At 45.4% G+C, this 9,698-nt stretch overlaps 1 protein-coding gene across 1 annotated transcript in view; it reads right to left on the minus strand.

The window, feature by feature from the left end:
- Positions 1-1,538, minus strand: part of ALPK2 (alpha kinase 2) — a 93,820-nt gene extending 92,282 nt beyond the window's left edge. Inside the window, exon 1 of the mRNA XM_040984672.1 lies at positions 1,238-1,538. The gene's annotated coding sequence lies outside the window, so the exon portion shown is untranslated. The remainder of the gene's footprint in view (positions 1-1,237) is intronic.
- Between the last annotated feature and the right edge of the window lie 8,160 nt (positions 1,539-9,698).

Consider the following 9,698-nt stretch of genomic DNA (forward strand, 5'->3'; position numbering starts at 1 on the left):
GGGGGTGGAGGAAACTGTGTAGGTGATGAAAATCACAATTCCACCTCCCTAAGTAACTCCCTTAAGCTGTGACCAAATTGTTTGTAAAAACTTCGACAGGGCATCGTAATTTTGAAACAAAAATGTATTCTTTTAAATCCTTGCTTACCAGTCTTTGAGTGTAGGATTTGTCAAGTTGTTGATACAGAAAATTATTTGCCATGTCTTTGCTTTCAATTCAACATTCTCAGAGAAAAAAAAAAGTTTCAATTTCTTCTTAGCTGGTGTGTTTTTAGCGAATGTGTTACACAGAAGGGATTGGTGCTCATGACAATGGGTCTTATGGCAAAACTCTGCACGGGTTTCAAAAATTTTGCCAAAACAAACTTATCTTTTAATTCTAATATCCAAGAGCTTTTTGAAGACCTCGTGTAAGTCTGGAACAGTCGGACTGGCTTAGCATGCCTGGTTATTTAATCTTCAGAAATGAAGGCTACCTTTACTACAGGAAAAGGTCGTGGAAAGGAAATAGAAAGACACAGCTCCAAATGCTGTTCCCGCTTTTATCTATTTTTAAATGATTGGCAGACTTTCCATCAGTGTTTTTAAAGTTTAGATGTGTTCATTAAAATGTAACACGGCATGAGTGCCATCTCATCAGCTCATTTGGGGGGCTTTTTGCCTTAAAATTAAAAAGAAGAAAAAACCTATCAATGACTCAATGAATGTTTCCATCTACCATTTTGACATGCCTGATAGCTTTTTCAGTAACTTACGCTATCGGTTGTCATAAAACACTACTGTGTCCACCTAGATCAGGAGTTGGCAGTCATTCAGATAATCCATGTAAATAGAATGATTTTTGGCTTCGCTATTTCCAGCAAAAGCATATGGAGCCTGAGTTACTTCAATTTTTCATGTTACCTTGCACAGATTTTACAAATTACTACTTTAAATCATCCTCTACATTTTTCTTCCTTCCGGTTATTTGACACGCTAGAAGAGAAACTATCTCAATTATTGTCAGACCAAAATAAACATTAAAAAAAAGAGTAATTTTCAAAGAAGGATCAAAATGGCCTTCAACCACCAGGCCAGCAGAATTCGGCCTCCTTGAAACCTAGACAGCCTAGTGTTCCATGCAATGCTACTTCGTTTTGTTTTGTTCTGTTTCATAAGGACCCATACTTCTCCAGCAGAAAATGTCAGCATCATTCAAACACTGCCATTCTCTAAAAACCGAGTTCTACATACTCACTTTTTAATATACTTTGTCCAAGGGCTGGGCTTGGAGGGCTGCTTTGGCGGTGGGCTCCCCGGGCTGTGTGGGAGGCATTGGGTGGGTGTTCCTGCTCCTGGGACGAAGATTCAAAGGAGTCACAGGGGTCAGGATCTTTTCCACAAACGCATCAAAGCCCACCTGGTTGTGTTTTCAGAAAAAGCTCCAGTCTTGCTAAAGGGGAAAGCTCTGTGCCCAGGTCAGGGCTGGAAGCGGAGCATTTTTCCCTGCCCTTGAGTGAACTAGGTCATTGCTGAAGCTGGAGGATAGTTTTCAGCATCACTATGACGAAACTTGAGGGCTGTCCCTGCTGTAGGTGCGACACTTGTTGACGCTGCAGCCCGAGAGGCCCTGGCAAGGGGGCCTGATAGAATGTGGCCCCAGAGAGATGAGGGACGAAAGGCAGACGGGCTGTCACCGACCGCTCCTCTGCTCCTGGCGCCGAGCAAAAAGGAGCAGGGGCGCAACTGCTCGCCTCTTAGGAAAAGTGAAAACTGGCTGCCTGATTAGTGATTTCTGGCCCCGGTAACACAGCGCTTTTCATACCGAGGGTATCAGGCATTTGAAGTGCACAGAGGAAACCCGAGGAGGGGCTGGAGGAAGGTGCAAATGAGAGTCAGATGGCGTTCCTTCAGATCCGCGGGTCTCTAAAGCTCTGAGCAAAACACAAGCCGCAGAAGTTGGGCAGTACCCAGCCTCCTCTCTCTCTCTCTCTCTCTCTCTCTCTCTCTCTCTCTCTCTCTCTCTCTCTCTCTCTCTCTCTCTGTCACACACACACACACACACACACACACACACACACACACACACACTCCCTATTTTCACTACTCCAGTAAGAATAGATAAAACTCCCCCCCTCCAAAAAAAAAATCAACAAAGTGGATTTGTACCATGCACACTTCTTTATTGAATTGGATCTAAATTTTCAAAGCAGCATAGAAAAGCCAAAAGTGCAGCTCTGTAACTCCTTTGCCTCTCCTCAAATGTTATTTTCATGTGTGACACCTGGAAACTGACAGCCTACAAAGAAACCTCTTGTGAGACTCCCAGAGGAGCTAAAATTAGCACCTCCCAGCCTGCGACTCTGAAAGGGGCACGACTGAATGTGCACTTTGCGCTGCACACCGAGCTTCTCAGAAGGAAGTTGTTTTGACAGGCACCACTCTACCTCAGGAGAATGGAATTTATCACAAGACCAGGAAAAAAAAAAAGTCATTTTAAATGATTAACTTATTGAGACCCAGACTTAACCAGTTCTGTGTTTGAAGTCACTCTTCAGGTAAAAAGCAAAAGATTCAAGACTCTGCAATTACAACTGTCTCTTTAGGAATCCTTCCATGAAATGCAACAGAATGTAGAGATGGCACATCTTTAGAGGTTCATGGTCTAACTTAAAGCTGGAGTCTTCCCCCGGGGCAAGGTCTTTCCCAAACAAGGAGAGATGAGGAGAGCAGGAAGGCGCAACACCAAAGAGTAAACAAATACTGTCACCAAAATTCAACAAATGCCCCAACTGCAATCGATAGTTATGGTATGATTTTAGGAGTACAAAAATGGAAGAGTTGAAACTTACTGCAAAGCTCTATTTTGTTCCCCACAAACAAATCCAAAGACCAGTTCCTTCAACCAGTAGTCTCTGTCTCCCTCCTAGGAAAATATAAGCAAGGAGCAGAGGCATGGATTTGACTGCACCTGCATTGCCATTCGTCAGTGAGCCTGCTGCTCTAGAGTTTCAGTTTTAACTTTAGATAGGGGGGTAGCAGCAATGAAGGAAAATCAGAAACAGAATTCAGGCTCAAATTCACTTTTGCCAAGACACTTGTTCTGAATTTTTTGAGATTCTTCAAAGGAGAGAAGGAAGGAGTAAGATGGTAAAGAGAAAAAGCAAGGGTGGATTGGAGTCCCTTCAATGGCGTCAGAAGCGCACTGTGCTTGCTACTAAACGTAAAGGCATCATTCCGAGTGGGGTGGAATACCAGAAAATATGTAAATGCTCTCTGTATTTCTGAAATCAGAAGAGACAAACTTCATTCATGGGAAGCTCTTCCTCGACTGGAACCAAGCTGGAAACAAATCTCTGTACCAGGTGTTTCTCTATTCCTTCTCCAAAAGTTCTTTTGCTTTTCCCAAATCCCATTTGTTGTTTTCTTGGAGTCCATGAATGGGTGTGGTCCTCAGCCTTTGGGGACAGAATCTGGGGAGTTTCTAGTTAATTCATCAGGCTCTCACCCTGTTCTTCACTCCCATAATTTGGGTTTAGATTGGTACGTGATGGATTTATCTGCTCATTTTATTCCTCCTGGCACAGAAGGCCAGAATGTTGGTGTAGAATGGCACAAATGATGTCATGCCCTTCTCAGCTGGGCACATTCTTGGCTGAGGCTGGGTACCAATCACATGTCAGATCAGAGGTTCTGCCACCATCCTCGGGCCAGGCTGAAACTGAGCAGGCTGTTCTTGCTGCGGAGAGCTGCCGTGTCTGGGGAGGGTCCCCTGGCACCAAGAGTGACAGCTTGATTCCCTCTCAACTGTTCACTCCCAGCCAGGATTCAGGGCTTCTGCTCAGTGATCGGGACCTGAACCATGTGCTTGCAACTTGCCTTTATTCACCTGTTTGGAACGGCTGCCTTTCACTCAGGTAGGTCTGCAGAACAGAAGCTTTTCTTTCAAGTATTGTGGCAGTCTTGTCTGTCTATTGATAAGGACAGGACTCTGCTCTCTCCCGGAGTTTTTATCGCAGGTGATGGATTTCTGTAAAACTTCATGAGAAAGTGAAAATGACAAGCAAAAAAAAAAAAACTGTAATTTTCAGAATAAACAAAACAAAAAGGAAATGATCTATCTTCTGACAGGGGCTTCTCCAAAGATATACATGTTGTTTGGATCTCAGGATTCACTTCCCCCTGGGCAAACCCCATTCATACGTTGTAGTTAAGGCTCATAGGATGCATTGCATCCATCATGTTCCCAAGGTGCTATACGTTCCAGCTACCTAACTAAGCACCTGGGAAAAAATTCCCAACTTCCCAAGACAAAATTCTATCACAGTTCATTCCAGAGCCCCAGCTCCCAAATTCAGGAGCATACAACTCAGACCAGCTTGCCCACGTGCCTGGCAAGGTGCCAATCCACCTTGAGCCATGACCTCCTGCTTTCCAAGATGTGCGTTAGCAGAAAGGTAAACCTGGAAGTGGAGTTGAGGCTTGAGCTCAGGCACTCATGAAGGAGTCTGGGTGTCCCAGACAGAGGCCAAAGCACAGCACAGCTTCATTTTTAAAATAGTCAAAGAGAGAAGGGGAAAAAGCATTGAAGCATTGCAACTCTCAGAACAAGAACAAAATTCTAAATTTCTTAAGTGTGTACATTGAGCCCTAGGCTCAACAAGTACAAATCAGCGAAGTATTCATGAAGGCTAATTGAAGTAATTGGACACTGTGTGTGGAAATTTAAATTTTAAAAACATTTGTGTTTTTGTGTGTGTGTGTATAAAAACATTGTATAACTGTTTGCTTTTCATACCTTTTCTTCTAATTGTAAGAGCAATCAAGGCTCTTTGCCACCAACTTTTACTGTTTTCATGGTAAACAGCTCTACCCTGTCCTCATCCTGTCTCTTATCCTTAGCCATGTGAAAAGGGGTGTTCACCAGGAGCTCAGGAGGTAAGCCTAGGTGTGAAAAGGGGTGTAAGCCTGGACATAGAACTGCTCATCCTGCCGATTTGTTTGATTGGAACATGAGCAGAAGCAGAGTGGCAGAGCTCAAGCAGGCGGGTGCTTGAACAGGGTGGATTTCATGGCCGAGACCCCCCACCAGTGCCACATCGAGCACCGTTTTTGTGTACTGAGGAAAGGGCTGTGTGGCTGAAAGAATAATAGTGAGCTACACAGGCACTGGGTTGGGAGAGAACTCACTTTTAGCTCAACACATTGCACTGATCTCCCAGGAAAAATAGTACTGACTTGGCATCCTACAGGTTTCACCCAGAATAGGTCTGGGTGGCCTTTAGACCTAACAGCCAGCAGGTTCTGGCAAGACCAGCACTGCAGACAACCAAATAAGTTAGGACAACTGGTGTTTCCCTAATCCAAGGAACTGCTCGGACAAGGAGTGGGCAAAAGGCTATGCAGGCAATGGTGAGGTCACAGCACAGGACCACAGCGGGTGCAAAGTGGTGATCCAGGAGCTGGGGCTACAGAGACTGTGGTGCAAGCCTAGCACAAGTGCCCAGGACTGAAACTCCTGGAGGGTGTGGCACAAGTGACTGCAAATGAAGACTTGGGAACAGAACACAATAGTAAAATTGACCTGAAGAGCAGTGAGCAACAGAGCTTAGAAACCAACCCGAAGAGGAGGGATCTGCTAATCACAAGCACGATGACCAAGAGCAAAGGAAGGGACAGAGGCACAGTGAGTATTACTGATGCCTCCCATGCAAAGCAGCAAGAGCCTTTGTCAACCTCAGAGTTAAGTGAGAAGGGCAACGAGGAAATGGGGGATAAGGAATTTAGACGGTTGTATGGCGGGCCCGGCGCAATAGCATAGCAGTTAAGATCCTCGCCTTGAACGTGCTGGGATCCCATATGGGTGCCGGTTCTAATCCCAGAGGCTCTGCTTCCCATCCAACTCCCTGCTTGTGGTCTGGGAAAGCAGTCGAGGACGGCCCTAAGCTTTGGGACTCTGAACCTGCGTAGGAGACCTGGAGGAGGTTCCCCTGGAGGAGGTTCCTAGCTCCTGGCTTTGGATTGGCTCGGCTCTAGCCATTGTGACAGCTTGGGGAGTGAATCATCGGACTGATCTTCCTCTCTGTCTCTGCTCCTCTCTGTATATTTGCCTTTCTAATAAAAATAAATAAAATCTTTAAAAAAAAAAAGGTTGTTAACAACAATGAGACGTGCATACCGGAGTTCGAGGAATTTAAGGAACATTTCACACAGGAAACAGCAACACTGAAACAAAATTAAGCCAAATTACTGGAAATGAAGAACACAATGGAGCAAATTCAAAATTCCATGGAAAGCTTCAGTGGCAGAATGAGTAAGGCAGGAGAAAGAATCTCACAGTTGGAACATATTTCTTGCCACAATGGGGAAACAATCAAAAAGCTGGAAGTGGAACTGAGTCAAGCTAAAAAAAATTCAGGAATTAAGGGACATCATTAAAAGGCCAAACATAAGACTTATTGGAGTTCCAGAAGGCACAGAAAGAGAAGCTGGGTTTTAATACAATAGTAAAGGAAAACTTCCCTAATTTGAAGAAAGAATTGGGAAATGAAGTACAACAGAGGGGCGCAGAACTCCCAACAGGGTTGAAAAAAAAAGGTGATCTTTGCCACAACACATGATAATCAGGCTCTCTTAAGTATAACACAGGGAAAAGATTCTTAAATATGCACATGAAACAAAAATAATGAACATTTAGAGGAACCGCAGTCAGACTCACTGCTGACCTCTCAGAGGAAGTTCTGTAGGCCAGAAGAGAGGTGACATGTTCCATGCAGGAGGGTGGCAGCCCCATAGCTGCCTGGGGATGCAGGTATGCAGATGGCCTGGGGATGAAGCCTGCAGGGACCCATGACAACCTGGGTGCTCATGTCCTGGTGAGCAGAGCAAGCCTAGGGATTTCCCTACGTCCTTGATCCTGAGCAGCGTTGGAGAGACCAGGATAGCATGCTGGCCTGGTGTGCTGGTGGACCAGGTGGGGCTTGGAGAACTTTGATCAGGCCTAGGTTTTAGGTGTGTAGAGGGGTAGGGTCCTAGGTCAGCACACGTGTCAGGAGCACAGAACTCTGGTGGGTAGGCAGAGGTCTGGTCCAGCACACCACAACACCGGAAGATTGAGCTTAGTAAGGCTGAGCTGGGGAACCCAAGCGCTCCCAGGCACAGGGACAGTGGGTGGATTAGGAGAAGGGGCGAGAGAATGTGTGGGAGGGAGGATCGCTGAGGGAGAGTGTTGCAGATAAGGAGTGAATTCTGGGGGACTTCCACGGCAAAGCCATCGTACTTGCAGGTAAGCGAGGAGCCTGAGACCAAGCAGTTTGGAGAAGGGCAGAACAATGCCCCATCCCACATGGGAGACTTAGCTGGGCTTGTTAGTGTGCTCTGTGAATTATATGAATCTCAGAGAGATAAACATGCCATGTTCTCTCTTACAAGTGTGAAATTGATATATAGTATAAATATTGAGTGGCTGTCATGTCCTTTGGTATGGAGTTATGAATATTGCTTCACTGAATCACAGTATGTAAATGACAACACACCCTTCACGCCTCATGTTACGACCATTGTCATGAATCCCTCACTTCGTGATATAAATATCTGTTTTACAGAAAAATAAAGCAGAGATAGAAGAATGGGATGCTGCATGGCTCCCTGGTCCGATTGCCCAAGAAGGCATTCTCTGACCTTCCTTTTTGAGTCACACAGAGAAGTGATGAAGCTATTTGGGAAACTTGTAACTCTCAATGGTTAGCTCAGACTTTAGTTCCAGGGGCCTGGGAAGCAGATCCTGAGTGAGTAAATCCTCCTGAACATGATATTCTTCATGACAGATGCCCAGAGAGCCGCAAGTCTGAGGCAGGAATTATCACTAGCCTTGGGTCACCCTCGCTTGTTGGACAACACTGTCATGTTGTCCCCTTATGCAACAAGACAGGGTGTGAGTCTGACCTCCTGCTACAGAAAGGTGGCAAGCAGAACAGAGTGTCCAGGAACCCTGCAGCCGTTGTCACCTGCCGGTCAGGTAGCCCTGAAGACTGGTGCTCAACAGGCCTAGGAAAGCTTCCCTGTTTTATGTATATGTATATGTATATGTATATGTATATGTATATGTATATGTATATGTATATGTATATGTATATGTGATGTATTATTTTTATTGGAAAGGCAGATTTACAGAGAGAAGAAGAGACAGATAGAAAGATCTTACTTCCTCTGGTTCACTCCCACAATGGCCGGAGCTGAGCTGATCCTGATCCAAGAGCTTCTTTCATGTCTCCCACAGAGATGCAGGACCCCAAGAACTTGAGCCATCCTCCACTGCTTTCCCAGGGCATAAGTAAGGAGCTGGATGGGAATTGCAGCAGCTAGGCACATGAACCAGAACCAATACGGGATATTTGTAGATAGAGGGTTAGCCAATTGAGCCATCACACCAACCCCACCCCACCCCACCCCGCCCCCGCACCTGGTTTTAAACTGTGTTTTTTGACACAATTTTATGTTTCTTGTTTACTTATATACATGGTCAAATCAAAGGTCAAGAAATCCTTCCTGATGGATGTGTCAGCTGGAGAAGTGACCCTGATCTTCAGAGCAGAGTTAGACTTTATTCACATGGCTGATGAGCAAAGCCAATGGGAGAGCGACTCCAATCTGTCTCCCTAATCTGGGGAATTTAATGAAAGTTTTATGGGCCAGGTAGGATAAGCTGACAAGCAGAAGTGTTGGGTTTGGAACTGGGCCATTTATGGTAAGGTTAGGAAGATGGGTTCCTGCTCCAGATTTCCCTGGTCACTGGATCCCTTATTTTGAAATGGCTCCAGACCCAGTGTGATGCTTCAATCAGGTGATCCTCTTCTTGCTAGTGCCAGGATGCCATATAGAAGCTAGATCATGTTTTGGCTGTTCCACTTCCCATCCAGTTCCCTGCTTATGACCTGGGAAGGCAGAAAAGGATTCCAAAGCCTCAGAACCCTGTACCTGTGAGGGAGACTTGGAGGAAGCTCCTGGCTCCTGGCTTCGGGTCAGCTCACCTCTGGCCATTGCAGCCACTTTGGGAGTGAACTAATGGATAAAGATTGTTGTCTCTCTCCTTCTCTCTGTAAATCTGTCTTTTAGTAAAAATAAATAAATCATAAAAAGAGAAAGAAAGAAAGAGGGAGGCGGCGGAGGAAGAAAGGAAAAAAGAAAGGAAGGGCAGGCAGGAAGGAAGGAGGGACGGGTTCCAAGATTTAGGTTCATACATTCAAGTTTCTCATTCTTTAGATAAACTTATTTTCTTTAAAAACAACAGCAAAAAAAGATCCATCTATTTATCTTCTTTGCTTCAAAGGCAGAGACAGAGCTCTCACATCTGCAGGTTCATTCCTCAAATACCCACAATATTTGATGCTAAATCAGGCTGAATCCAAGAACCCCAAATCAACCCAGGTTTCCAGGCAGGTGGCAGGGACCCAAATATTTAAAACATCACCTTCTGTGTCCTAGGGCAGGAAGCTAAAATCAGAAGTGAAGCTGGGTGGGGTGGGGGATGTTGGCACTGTGGCAACCCTGCTGCACCAGTGTCTCCTATGGGTGCCGGTTCAAGTCCTAGCTGCTCCACTTCCAATCCAGCTCCCTGATAATGTACCTGGAAAGGTAGCACAGGATGGCCCATGTACTTAGGCCTCTACACCTACATGGGAAACCTAGATGAAGTTCTTGGCTCCTGGCTTCACCTAGAC

Source organism: Ochotona curzoniae, unplaced genomic scaffold (genome assembly GCF_017591425.1).
Source record: "Ochotona curzoniae isolate NIBS_2020 unplaced genomic scaffold, NIBS_Ocur_1.0 contig_43, whole genome shotgun sequence".
NCBI classification, from domain to species: Eukaryota; Metazoa; Chordata; class Mammalia; order Lagomorpha; family Ochotonidae; genus Ochotona; species Ochotona curzoniae.